This window comes from Anastrepha obliqua, chromosome 3 (genome assembly GCF_027943255.1).
Source record: "Anastrepha obliqua isolate idAnaObli1 chromosome 3, idAnaObli1_1.0, whole genome shotgun sequence".
Lineage (NCBI taxonomy): Eukaryota > Metazoa > Arthropoda > Insecta > Diptera > Tephritidae > Anastrepha > Anastrepha obliqua.
In genome coordinates, this window is record NC_072894.1 from 29297003 (window position 1) to 29310648 (window position 13646).

General features: G+C 36.1%; 1 protein-coding gene across 6 annotated transcripts in view; it reads left to right on the top strand.

Moving 5' to 3' along the window:
- The first annotated feature begins 5521 nt into the window (after positions 1-5521).
- The window catches only part of LOC129240122 (axotactin), a 245986-nt gene continuing 237861 nt past the window's right edge, over positions 5522-13646 (top strand). For 4 of the 6 annotated variants that reach the window (XM_054875651.1, XM_054875649.1, XM_054875656.1 and 1 more), the window contains exon 1: positions 5522-5747. The gene's annotated coding sequence lies outside the window, so the exon portion shown is untranslated. The remainder of the gene's footprint in view (positions 5748-13646) is intronic. The other 2 variants (XM_054875652.1, XM_054875654.1) reach the window with 2 other exon arrangements.

A 13646-nucleotide genomic window follows, 5' to 3' on the forward strand; every position in this document is an offset into this window, starting at 1 on the left:
ATTGTCTGATAGCATTAAATGGTTTATTTTATTTATCTGATTATTTTTTATTTATATGAAATTGGCTTACAACATAAATGTTAATAGCTCTTTGTGTCAGGAGCTACGGCAGCTAGGCTTTAAGGCCCTCGCCTCATTTGAAATGGTGTTTTGGGTGTTTCTTTAAATGCGTGTAAAATGAAAACGAAAAAAGGTTTTTTATTTTTATTTTCAGTATTTTATTGTTTGATCCATTCTTAAAACACAAATTTTTTTTTTTGCCATACAAGGTTCGTTCAAGAAATTGTCAGCCTTCCAACGATGGTCTCCCACAAAATGGTATATCGCCGAAGACACGGTACTCACAGATGTCTGAACTCAAGAATACAAAAACGCTCTCGTTCATTGTGAATGTCATTATGGTGTGCCCTACGATCTTTAAAAGAGATAAAACTTAAAAAAATGGCGGCAGTTCAAAGATGAAAAAACATTTTTTGAACCTTTCTTTTTGACTTTAAAGTTCCGAAAAACATACTAACAATTTATATTTCGAATAATCATAGTTCACACGTTAACAGCACCAACTCTACGTTAGGTTAGGTTTGACAGCCGCATCGCACATAGAGACAACGATGCCACTTAGACCACGAAATGGATCCGTTGTGAGCCGCGGGGCTGAGCTACATTCCCCTCTCCATATTGAGACATCCTGAGCTTTTGACAAAGCGTACAGCGGTTGTTGTTGGTACGTCATTTACATTTTATTTCATCAAAATCGGTTCAGTAGAACCGGCTATATCTGTGTCTATTGGCCATGTGAAGACCATTTTTGAAGGCTAACAACTTTTTGAACGAACCTCGTATGGATAAAACGAAATTTTTATTTTATTAAAATAAATCAAAAAATAAAATTCTTAAAACAAAAAAAAAAAATTTTTTTTTCGTTTCCGTTTTACGCCAAAAACATCATTTCAAATGAGGTGAGGTCCTTAAGCGGGCCGTCTGGTGTGAAATGTGCCGAGCACGAGGTGAAAATTCAAACACAAAATTTGTACTTGCCGCAGGTGTATTTATTTATGTATGTATGTATATATTATTTAGTCTTCAAAGTAAATTCGCATTAAATTACAATATTAGCCTAAGGCGTATTTCGACCAATTCAAATACAGTTTATAATAAATATTTTCCAATCAATAATCTTAAACGCTATTTATCGCCAGACTTAAATTCTGTATCCATATTCTGTTCTGATTCTTCTTTCATCAAATTCGTTTCGTTCGGATGCATCGCAATTAACGTTTCGAAGAGTAAATATTTGGAAAAGCATATGGATATATCATCCGGGTTGCGGCGGCGTAACAACTCCTTGCACTGGAATATCTGATAGTGCACTGTTGGTTTCCTTTTACTTTTGCTATTTTTCACTTTGATGTTGTTGCACTTGGTCGAACCCATTTTTGTCGTTTCGCTGTTGAATAGGTTGTGTATGCTTCAAGTTCGAAATTATTAGCTGACCAATTCCCAATCAAACTCAAAACACTTATAATCGGTAATTGCAAATATTTGTGCTTAAGAATTGTGCGAAATGCCACTGCTGGAATGATGTGCTCCCGTTAACAAGCCTTTTTGAACTGCGGTTTACCGCTCATGGAGTCGCCCTATTCTACTTTCTCAGCAGACACCTTCTCCCCTGTTTTCCCATTGTGAACTTTTACCTGTCTATTGACATTTTTGCGCACCTCCGGGTTTTTCCACGCTGTTTACGCCACTTGTCCAATTCGCGAATGTGCGCATCCTCGCTTGAATGCATTTTGCGTATATTACGCTGTGGGCGTTTCTGGAGCGTAGTGATAAACAGTAGCTGAAAATCCTCTTACCAAACAAAAGTGGACAATAGTTTTTGTGGCCTTGATAATTCAAAGAGGTATTGTGGAATATTTTGGTGCTGCATAACAAGCGCGTGCATGTGTATGTGTGCGTGTGTATGTTGATAGGTTATTTCTATTTATACCACTGCAGACCTGTTGGCTATTATGTCACTGCTTTGAGGTACCTGTACTCAGCAGTTGAAATAAATAACGAAGCAATACAATTACGACTAAGGGCTAGTTAAATATTTTGCATGAAATGCGAATGGCCAGCGGGAAAGGAAAAGGATTTTGGGATTTCCGTCACATTTACTACACAACTGTACCATTGAAATTCAGATAAACGATATTGCATGCAAAATATGCAACTAGATAAATGTGTGGACAGTAGCTAAACTCTATTGGTTTATTACAAGAGCGTACAACCACTGGCGATGATAACATCTTCGGCCTTAGCAACCGCGTTGTTATTGTAGTTCTGCCCTTTCTAAGCTGATAAAGAAGCGTAGCGAATTGGTCTGATTCTGCACGAGGACAAGACAAAGTACCACCTGTCATCAAACAAGCAGTCGGCACACCCGCGTATCGGCAAGCACGTCACAGTTGACAGTTATAATTTTGAAGTGGGATAATACTTCGGTCATTAGGAACCCTCATTAACACCGATAATAATGAAATCCAGCAGAGAATATCTCTTGCCGTCAAGTGTTATTTTGGATTAAGTAGGTAATTGAGTGGCAAAATCCTCTCTCGACGAACAAAACTAAATCTTTATAAGCGTCTTATCATGCCCGTACAATTGTGATGTGCAGAAGCTTGGACGATGACCGCATTCGGTGAGGCGTCCCATGTAGTTTTTATAAGAAAGAGTTTTTGAAAGATTCTGCGTTAGCAACGGCGAGTATCGTACGCAATGGAACAAAGAGTTGCAGCAGCTTTATGGGGACACAGACCTATTGCAGCGAATAGAGAACCCGCGGCTCCGTTAACTAGGTAATGCCATCTGTTTGAGTACAAACGCTTTGGCTCGGAAAGTTCTCGATGTGGTACCAGCTGGTGGTGGCAGAGGAAGATCAGGTAGAGAAGAACTTGGCTTCATTTGTTGGGTTCAACTGGCACCATTTCGCACGAGAAAGAAACGCTTTGTTAAGCTCGGGCAAAATCACTTAAGCCATTATCGTGGCAATCAAGAAGAAGGGATAGGACTCTTTGAACAATAGAACTTTTGGTTAAACAAAGTGTTAACCCTTATAAGTTGGGAGCTATATACTGAATGGTGGAAGGTTACGTTAACTTAACACTATAACTTAACGTTACGTTAACTTACTTGGGTTTTGAGATGATTTAAGTAGATATCTTATGGGCCGAGGTGTTTCTTTTAGACTTAGTACTTTTTATTAAAAACTATTATCGGTATGATTTACTTATAGTGGCAGATTGGCAGATTGGTACAAAGATAGAATACAGATTGAAATGGAAAAATTGCATATTAGATGAAGTGCGTTAGAAAAGTAAGCCTAATGATGTTTTCTTTTCTCAATTCCGAAAATATTGCGCTATGCCTTTCGAAAATGTTGCAAATTTCATATGAAAAAAGAATAATAAAAATGCAAACCTTCCACAAATTATACTATATTTTATATTTACAATACAATTGAACGATCCCGGGATTTCCGGGCCTTAAAAAAACACTGGCATCTGGCGCTTGACACCCCTAGTACGTAATCAGGTTTCGATTCATGCGTGCCAAAGTCATATACTTTCATCTACCTCGATTCCCTTGTGCAGCTAAAAACTAGCGTCAGATAAAGAAATTAAAGCACAAGAGTACAATTTTAGCCATTCCGACCCAATATATAAAATTTCAATTCCAATAACTTCGTTAATTAAGAAGAAGAAGAAAAACCATAATTGACGCGCATGCTGCTGTTAGATGTTTGGCCGAACTCTTTTTCCTAATTGTGGCGCCTGTCTTCATGTTGTTCCACCAGGTCCAATGGAGGGACCTACAGTTTTAAGCTGACTTTGAATGGCAAATGGAAAATATTCCTGGCAGAAGTACATTCGAAGGTTTGCCATTGTCTGCCGAGGGTGACCGCTGTTAGGAAAAACTTTTTATTTATTTGATGTTCATGCACGGAGATTCGAACCTGCGCAATCCCGAATCGGGTACTCTCTTCGCCAGGCGCAGACAATTAATTTCATACATTTTACACAAAAACATCTATTGAGCGGACGCGAGCCTCTCATAGGCGGACAAAATAAAAACATTTGAGTGAGCAGTTACAATACTTACAAACGAGTATAAGCCCTTGAGCAAGTACCTGCATATAAGCACACCCTTTGAAAGCGAACATTTTTTCCACAAATTTAAATTTTTCACCACATACGAGTAAGCTTAAAATTTCTAGAGCTAGCAACGCAGTTTCATGCTAAGATATCTAATTTGTCGAAAGGGAATTAGAAAGTTGCTTACTGAGCAAACCTTTTATTATTGGGGAGAAACCATTTTCTGATATCAATAAAGTAAAATTATATTTGATATAACATTTTCAGTAATAGTTTTTACAACAATATATTTACAAAACGATAGAAAAAGGTTTTTCTAATAGCGGTCGCCCCCGGCAGGCAATGCCAAACCTCCGAGTTTATTTCTGCCATGAAAAACCCCTTCATAAAAAAACATTTGCCATGCGGAATAGCCTTAAAACTGTAGGTCCGTCCATACATCAAGACGCACGCCACAAATAGGAGGAGGTGCTCGGCCAAACACCTAACAGAAATGTACGTGACAATTAACTATTAATTTTTTTATTTAAAGTGTTAAAAGTCGAATTAAAACTTTTACGTAAAGAAATAAAATTATATTATACATTTTTGTGTAAATTAGTTAGACAATTTCTCATTTTAGTCACGCACTCGCGTCTTCTGTGGCCCGCTACAAGCTAAGAAAATTTGGCTGATTGATTTTTTCCGAGTACAGGAAAATTAACATTAAAGATTACATTAAAAATATCGCATGCTGCTATCTCTATTCCAGACTCAAGCGTTTTCATCATATCAATAAAATTTCAAAAAGTCTAAAGACTTCACATATAACTATAATGTTCGTTTTGTTTTTTCAGTGTACCAATCACTGCCGTGATGACGTACTGGGAATCACCAAACGTTGGCTTCCAAAAAACTTTAATGTGTTGAATATCTAATTGAATATGCAGCGTGCGTATGTATTTGTATGCGCTTCTCATTGATATTTAAATCTGATCAGTTAGGATCAATTGTGTTAATATGTTTCATATGTATTCGTTTTAACACAAAGTAAACACACTCATATCTGCGTGTGTATGTATAAGCATAACAAAAATGTTCAAAAACTCAAAAGCACTCACTTTACTTGAATTCATTCATAAAATACATTTTTATCGCATGCTATACACCGGCATATCTCTTCCAGCGCTACTGGAGGTACATACATATGCACATACCACATTTAACTGCTCATACTCGCACCTATTGCCGGCAAGTCGGTTGCGCTCCCCATTGCCAGTCTCTCATTTGTTTCATTGTGCAGTGTTCACTTGGATACGACTCGATTTCGTTTAAATTTTGTTGTTTGTTCGGGGAACCGTAGCGATCAGTCTGGCTGTGGCTTATCAGTTGCGATTTTGTGCTACGCTCGTGCGGTTCGTAGTTTTTATTGTATTACGACAGGTGCTTCGTGTGCGCAAGTGACTTAGAATTAAGGAATATCCAAAAACAAACACACACACACATCCATACATATTTTGTGAGTGTAGTTGTTTTCATTTTGAATTGTGTATTTAAATCAAGTATCTGCAGTTGCAGAAAATAACATTCGAATTGGATGGCGCGCAACGTTCCACAGCAAATCGAGTAAAAGTGGGTATATATGTATGTATGTATGAGCATACAAATGTGTTCACCAGAACTTGGATGTTCTTTAATTTGTCACACTTGACATTGGTGTCATATCAAACCCTGTAATGAATGAAATAATTGTGCAAAATGTCTAAATATTATCACACAATATTGCATTAATTTAAATGTTAATTAAACGCAGGTTATACCTGCAGTGTCGGAAATAATGCAGTAAGTGCGCTAAATAAAGCAAAAGTTCTAAATGGAATAATCAAATGCTTGAGTAATTGCAGCTGAATAATTCAAATGAAAGCTGCTTGCTGTTTCAACACTCTGATCTCAGCTAATTGTTCTGTGTAATTATTAATGTCTGTAAATTGCGCTGGACATGAAACAAGTTGCTTTTTTGGGTTTTTTCAAAAACCTCCTCGTGTTCGTCAAAATGATTGATTGTTTTTATAAGAAAAATTAGATTTTATTTTGATGATGAACTTTTTTATTTTATGTATTATACTCGTAATAGCTAGCTGGTTTTCGCGGTTTTGCTCGTCAGTGGCTTAATTTTCTAGAATTCGCTCTCAAAGAGAAAAATATCAAGAAAGTACATGAATGCAAAACCAGTAACAATTTGCAAGTTTTACGAGCAGCTAATTAAATTATTGGCGGGGAAAAATCGCAAAAATTAAAGGAACAGAGACCTGTAAACGGCCCCTGACCTGTAACGGTCCCTGATTAAAAAAAAAAAGTAAATAAAATGGTTTAAAATGCGGAAGTCAATATATTTTTTTCAAAATTAGCATACAGATTATTTATACATTAAAATAATATAAAATTTTTTGTTTTTATTTTAATCATTTAAAATGGCGGTTGTGCACTCAATTCTTCCAGAAAGGTCGCAGCGGGGCTTCTCAATCGGCGGGCATTGTAGCATCGGCGTCAGTGATCTGAATACAAAAAACCAAAAGTTTTTTTGTTTAATAATGTCATAATTTCTCTATGAATTTAAAAACAAGTGGAAAAAAAATCGCAAAATAAAATGCTTAAAAAAAATTAACTTTGGGGCGAATTTTCCTACTATTTTTGCTTCGAAAAAATTATTTTTTCGAAAAATTTTCGAAAACTTGTAAATTCACATAGAAATATCACATAGTAATATCATAAAAAAGATGTGTGCAAAATTTTAGGTAAATCGGTCAATAACTTTTCGAGTTGTCGTGTACGCCAATTCGAAAAATATAGTTTTGAGAAAAACGCGACTAAAGTTTGAATACATACGTAACTATACCTTTCCCAGCGCTCGAACGCAAAGAATAGAGTCGTCACGGTTGAGGATCTATAAAACAGGGTGCAGTCAACATCGCTCCGCGCGTGAAAGCTGTTTTAAAAGTGTGTTAGGATTTTGCAGTGGCAAAAATGCAGCGATCGTTGGAGCAACGTTACTCGTGAAGTATTTGAAAGTGACGAACAGGATAATACTTTAGACAATTGTATCACAGGAGACGAAACCTGGCGCTTTGAGTACGATCCTGAGGGCAAGAGAGAGAGTGCGGAGTGGCACACGAGCCAGTCGCTACGACCCAAGAAGGCGCGCATGTCGAAATCCAAGCCGGCGCACACCGCCGGCGGATGAGTTTAAAAAATGTTTCCTGCAGTGGAAGGACCGCTACCAGTGGTGTATTGACGCTCAAGGGTCCTATTTTGAAGAATATTAGTTGTATAAGCCAAAAGGTTTAATAAAACTGCTTAAAAAAAATAAGGCTCATTCCTTTTCAATCAAACCCTGTATAAGAAATACTTAAATTTACGTTCAAAATTTTTTTTACTTATTCTTAAAGGATTATTGTAACATTTTATGAAAAAAAATTTTTTTTTCGAAATTTTACTCCTTAAAATTGGTTTCAGTTGAGCTCCCTCGTATTAAATTTAAAAATATGTGCGAAATAAAATGCAAAATAAGGAGCTTAGAATCACACGATTTTATTTTATCCACAATAAATTGTTCCATTTCATCACCGCTGCCGGTTGCAAAACATTCCATATTTCGGAAACTACAGCAACGATAACTGGAGGCGGTGGTTCAGAAGTACATACCTCTATAATATTGACCGACTCCTATTTAATGGCCTCAAATCGCCTTTTATAAATTGCATCCTAAATATATTTATTCTCCATTTTAATCACCAATTTTATTTAAATTTAGAAAATTGACTCAATACCCAAATTTTTTTTTTGATTGTAATCAACTGTTTTTCTCACTCGCAAATTCTTACAAGTAAAAATTTATCCAGTAAAAACTTGCAACTTCACCTCAAAATTAAATGCCATTTTGCTCTCTTTGCTCTCTCATCTTCCCCTACTTTGCAATTTTTTTGGATACATGAACGCCAAAACATGATCATTTGTAACAATTGTTACTTCGTGAACAGACTTATTGCCGCTTATTTAATTTTCAGTTCGAATTTATGAATATTTAATAATACACATTGACAATACAACTTTAATTGAAACAATTGTATATTGGTTGATTGCCTAATTTTATTTTATTTATTTATTTATTTTCTTTTTTTTTTTTGATATTTTTAATTTTCAATGTCCATTTTTAAAATGACTCTCGATTTGTTTGGCAAATTCTTTCAAACGCGCAATAAGTTTTAACGCCTCATCGCACAATGTTATGCTCTCATTTACAGTCTGTGTGAAAGAAAAGGAACCACGATTATTCGTGAAGCATAAAAGACATATTTGGTACTTAACATTTTTTTACATTAAAGTATGTATGTACAAAACTACGAGTCGCAATTACTCAATAAACCGTGTAGTCTTCATCGTTGTCGAGTATAGCCTGGCATCTTCTTCATGATCATGCTTGGCGTAGTCACAACGAAGGGTCCCGCTTAAAAAGTTGGACGATCCCTTTATCCTGCTATTTTGTCGTCACTCGCTTCAAGCCGAGCTAGGAAAAGTCATCAACATGTTTGTACACTTTATACCTCTGATTCCACATCACAACAAACTTTTTTGATTTTTTAGTAACTTTTGCAGCCGCGGCGTAAGATAATTTTGAGCCCTTTCTAATGTTTCGCGTACTTCTCACTCATTTTTTTGTTTTTGGTTGCGTTTACAGGAAAGTTTCGAACGACAAAAACCTGATTTAGCACTGACATCGTAGCCCTGTATTTCTTCATTAATTCTTTTCTGAACCACTTATGTCCATAATATAAATTTGCTCTTCAAATTGAATTTCTATACAAACAATTTCTTAATTTCCTTTTGGCAAAACCTGCTAAAAATATTATTTTTTTTGTTAAAGTTTAAACATCTCTCATCTGTTATCCATATTTTACTATTTAAATGAAAAGCGTCATAGGTAAAACACCAGCTAAAAATATTTGCAAACTTTTCTCTGCAGTACTTTTTCACTAATTGGAACACTAAAATTTATGACACCTTGTTTACCGAACACTAACACATGACCAAATGTACTTTTACCTTGTACATAGGAAAGTTCACCACTTACGAACTAGTGCGATTCTAGATAGTTTAAGGGGTTAGGGGTAGTCAGAGGCCCGAAAAAATGATGATTTTCACGAATTTTTTTTTGCTACTTAATTAATTTATTTAACAAACATAACAACATAGCATAAAAACATCATGTTTCAACTTGACTTCACCAAAATGTCAAAAAAAAAAATTAATAATTGCAAAAGTTATCGCTGTTTGTGTGAAGCCCGTTTCTCCAGAAGTCCCTTGCGGTGAACATCACAAGTCCTTGCAGATTCATCTAAAACCAATCGGACAAGAAAAATTAGTTTTATTAATAGATAATCTTGTGCCTGATCGAAGCTTTTTTTTTTTTCAAAATGAACAAAATGGCGGCCTCAGAAAATTTTTTCCAGATTTTAGAAGAAAAAACCAACAGTTAATTGTTAAAAAAAAATCGAAATTTTTGAAAAAAAAAAAATCCTTCGATCAGGCACAAGTTTTTTATGTTTTTCAAAAGCTGTATAAATTTTATTGAAATCTACGTAGCGGTTTTTAAGTTACAGTGTTCACCAGTTTGAAAAACATAGTTTTGAGAAAAACGCATTTAAAGTTTTGCTATCGGCTCCGGAGCGGCCGAGCGCCCTTTGTTAATTGTTGAATAACTTGAAAAGTATTTGTCGGATTCACTTCAAATTTTTACACAATATTTTTAAAACATTATACTTTAAGAAAATGCAAAAAAAAAAAATCGATTTTTTGAAAATTCTGAGTACCCCTAACCCCTTAAGGCCATAACTACTTGTAGTTCATAATTTTTCTCTTCACTTAATTAGCAGCTGGTGAATGTTGCTACTGTATAAATCATTCCCCATAAATCCATTGGGCAGTTGAGGTAATGCCCTAGAAAAGTGATGGCATGAAAATAACGATGATTACACGGTGATGCCCTTGGAAAGCGCTTAACCTCTTTTTTAGATATTCAAAACAATTACAAAATTTAACAGGCGGAATCTATATACAGCTACTATGCGTTGTATCTGTTCTCAATATTATAATTATTGTTTCAGTATCAAAATAAAATCGAGAAATTTATATTTCATTAAATTAAAAAAAAAGAATTAATTTATTTAATAAAAAATGAAACCTGTCATCGGACTAGAGTTGGTCACTGGCATAAGATTTATTAGATTTTTCGTAAATTTTACAGTGACACTCAATCATATAGGCTGGTCAGGATGGGAGGATAGGATGATCGATTTCTCCCATTAATCAAATTAGAAGCTTTTTTATAAGTTTCATTTATATTTTTTTGACTATTTTTGGTTTGGAAGGATGCCATCAACAATCCGAACTGAATTGAATTTTCAACTCAAATAAATATGAAAATTATAACTACATATTTAATTAGCACGGATACATATTTTGGTATTTTTAAACCTTTCCTATCTTCAGTTTTTGAACTCAAAACCAAAGAAGCAATTTGGAGATAAGAACAAATTAATAATTTTTTATCTTCCCAGATAATCAACGTTCCCAATTGAACGAATAACGGATTATCGAAGTAGCACTGTAGTTCAAAGATGGCAGACTACATAAATATTAATTTTTTAAAAAGAATTTACGTAGACTTATCGAAAAATGCTTGAAGAGTCCCAACAGTTGGTATACAGAAAGCGCTTGTAGTTTGGATAGATCCCGCATTTCATACAAGGCATGGGTCTTGAATATTAACAAAATTGCCATTGGTTCTCTGTGAGTGACTATTCAAAGAAATAGAGAAAATGTTTCAAATTGTTCAGAGAGAAGAAAATAAGAAATATTTAATGGAGTTCTTAGACCTGGGCTTTCCACATAGGCAGAATTAGATCGAGGGGAAAATCTGCACCGAAGCTTGCACCCCTGTTTTCACTGACGGTTCCAAGATGGAATCGGTAGCCGGAACAGGGGTTTTCTCCAAATCAGCCAATATATCTATCTCCTTTAAACCGCCGAATACTGCTAGTGTTTTTCAAGCAGAAGTCTTTGCAACCTTGAAGGCATGCAAAATGCGTAGGGAACGCGGGAGCGATTCTCCGATAGTCAAGCCGCGATCAAAGCTTTGACGACGCCTTGGTGCAGAACAAAATTAGTAAACTCCTGTAAGGAGGAGATCAAATCTCTTTGGTGTGCAGGTAACATTTCTCTGATTTGAGTTCCAAGACATGGGAACATAGAGATTTAAGAAATTGCTGATGAGCTTGCCAGGAAGGGTATTAAATTGGCCTCAGAGACCTCATTGCCATTGTCATCCCCCTGACAGTTGTTAAAGGTGAATTGCACAAATTATTATATTTTCCGGGAAAGTACAGAAAAGATGGAGCTCAATTTCTTCATGTACTATTTCGAAAATCCTTTGGCTCCAGTACAATATACGAAGGGCTTAGAACGTCCTTTGGATTCCTCGCCATTCAATTTCCAAACGCTTAGCTGTATTTATCGGTCACTGGACAATTGGCACACACGCGGAAAAGCTAGGGTTACCATTTAGCCCCAATTGCAGAAGCTGTGGGAACCTTTCAGAGAAGGAGACTGTTGAGCACTTTCTCTGTAAATGTCCAGGTTTGGCAGCTAGACGACTAAGATCACTCGGCGCTACTTTCTTCGACAGCCTGCGGGAGTGCGCCAACCTAATTCCAATCAATCTCCGCCGTTATATCAACAGCTCTGGCTGGCTGTAGATATCTGCCTGTTGGAGGTCTCATAATGGTATCAAAACGGCCCTTTAGTGCTACTTGAGGAGTGCCAAACTGACACTTTAACCATTTTACCTACCTACCTACCTACCTAGATTAGGGCTTGTTGATTTGAATTGTGAAGATGAAGAAGAAATTGAGTCGGTACAACACCTTCTCTGTAAATGTCCTGTACTTCAAAGAAGTCGTGCCAAATATCTTGACGAATATTTCTTTGAAGCTCTGGAAAAATTGCAAAATGTCTCACTGGAGGGATTTTTGCCAAGTTTAACAAAGCGCGCCAGTTGTTTCTTTGTCGTGCTAACCAGCGCCAGTTGGAAGCACCAAGTAAAGCTAAGTTCTTCTCCAAATGAGGGAGACTTGTTGTTGTTATTGTAGCAGAAATACCAAAGCCTGTCAGTGTGGTGTAAATCATCGGTCGTCTTCGTCTTGCTCTTCCTCTGCTACCACCAGCTGGTACCGCTCCGAGTGCTTTCAGAGCCTTAGCGACTACTTCCATTCGGACGCCATAACCCGAGCCAATGAAGCCGCTGGATCTTTATTCACTGCGCTATGTCTATGTCGTTGTAAGGCTCATACAGCCAATTGTTCCATCGCTTGCGAATTAACTAAAAAAGTATAAAATTTAAGCCTTAAAAGTTAGCATTCGATACAAGATTGTCGTGGCTAGCCAAACTGTCCGAATGTTGCTGTACAAAGAAAGAAGAAGAATACAAAATATCGATTAACCTGACTGGCATAGAAAATTTCACAGCGTGCAGTCCCTCGCCTATTTAGAAAATAATTAATCATTTGCAAATTATAGGCTTTGAATTTTAAACGAATGTAAGCTGTGACTTGAGCGACCCTCTATACTTATATAGACATACATTTGCATGTATGCAGTTATTCCTCTGTGGAAACTTACACAGATTTCATTGAAAAATTTATTTGATCTTATCAAGTTGGTTTTAACTGGACAATTGTCATCTCTTTAGGGATTAAAAAGCAAATAAACGCCTTCTCAGCCACTGGTCAATTTGCTCCATTCCTCTATTATTTATGCACGCTGTGCTGATGATATGACAAATGAAAAAAAAAATTCGCATTAGAGTGGGTCGATTTGCGGAAGAATGTCACGCGATTTGGTGATGAAAAAATATCTGTGAGTTTAATGATATTCTATGAAAATACTTTGCATTTCCCAAAGGTTCCTTGCTGAATAAGTTGTCTGTGCTATGTGGCTATTATTTTACTCTCTCACGTTTAAATTTCTTTAATTCCCAGCAGGCTTATAAAATAAAACAGATGTCTTGCATGCGCCTACAAACAGTAAGGACCCCTTCACTGAGCCGTTAGTCTAAAGTAAATAAACAAACTTAGCCCAAGCTTAGATTAACTTCCGCTCTTTGAGCTTAGAAATTTATTCACACTTTAAACACTTGCCATTTCACGATATAATTTTCTTTATCTTAATAGATAATCTAACCAAATGTTAAGCTTAGGATTTTAAGGCTACTTTTTATGTGTTTTACGAACTTTCCGGCCCATCTTTATTTTTATTATTTTGATGTATTTCGGCAGTCTTAAAATCGACCCCATTTAATGTGCATATACTTGTCCATACATATACAGATACAAATTTCGTCTTTACTGATGCGGTATAGTTTTGTTTCTTAATTCGGAAATGTCGCACATTTTAGATCAATCAACGCTTGCAACCCAG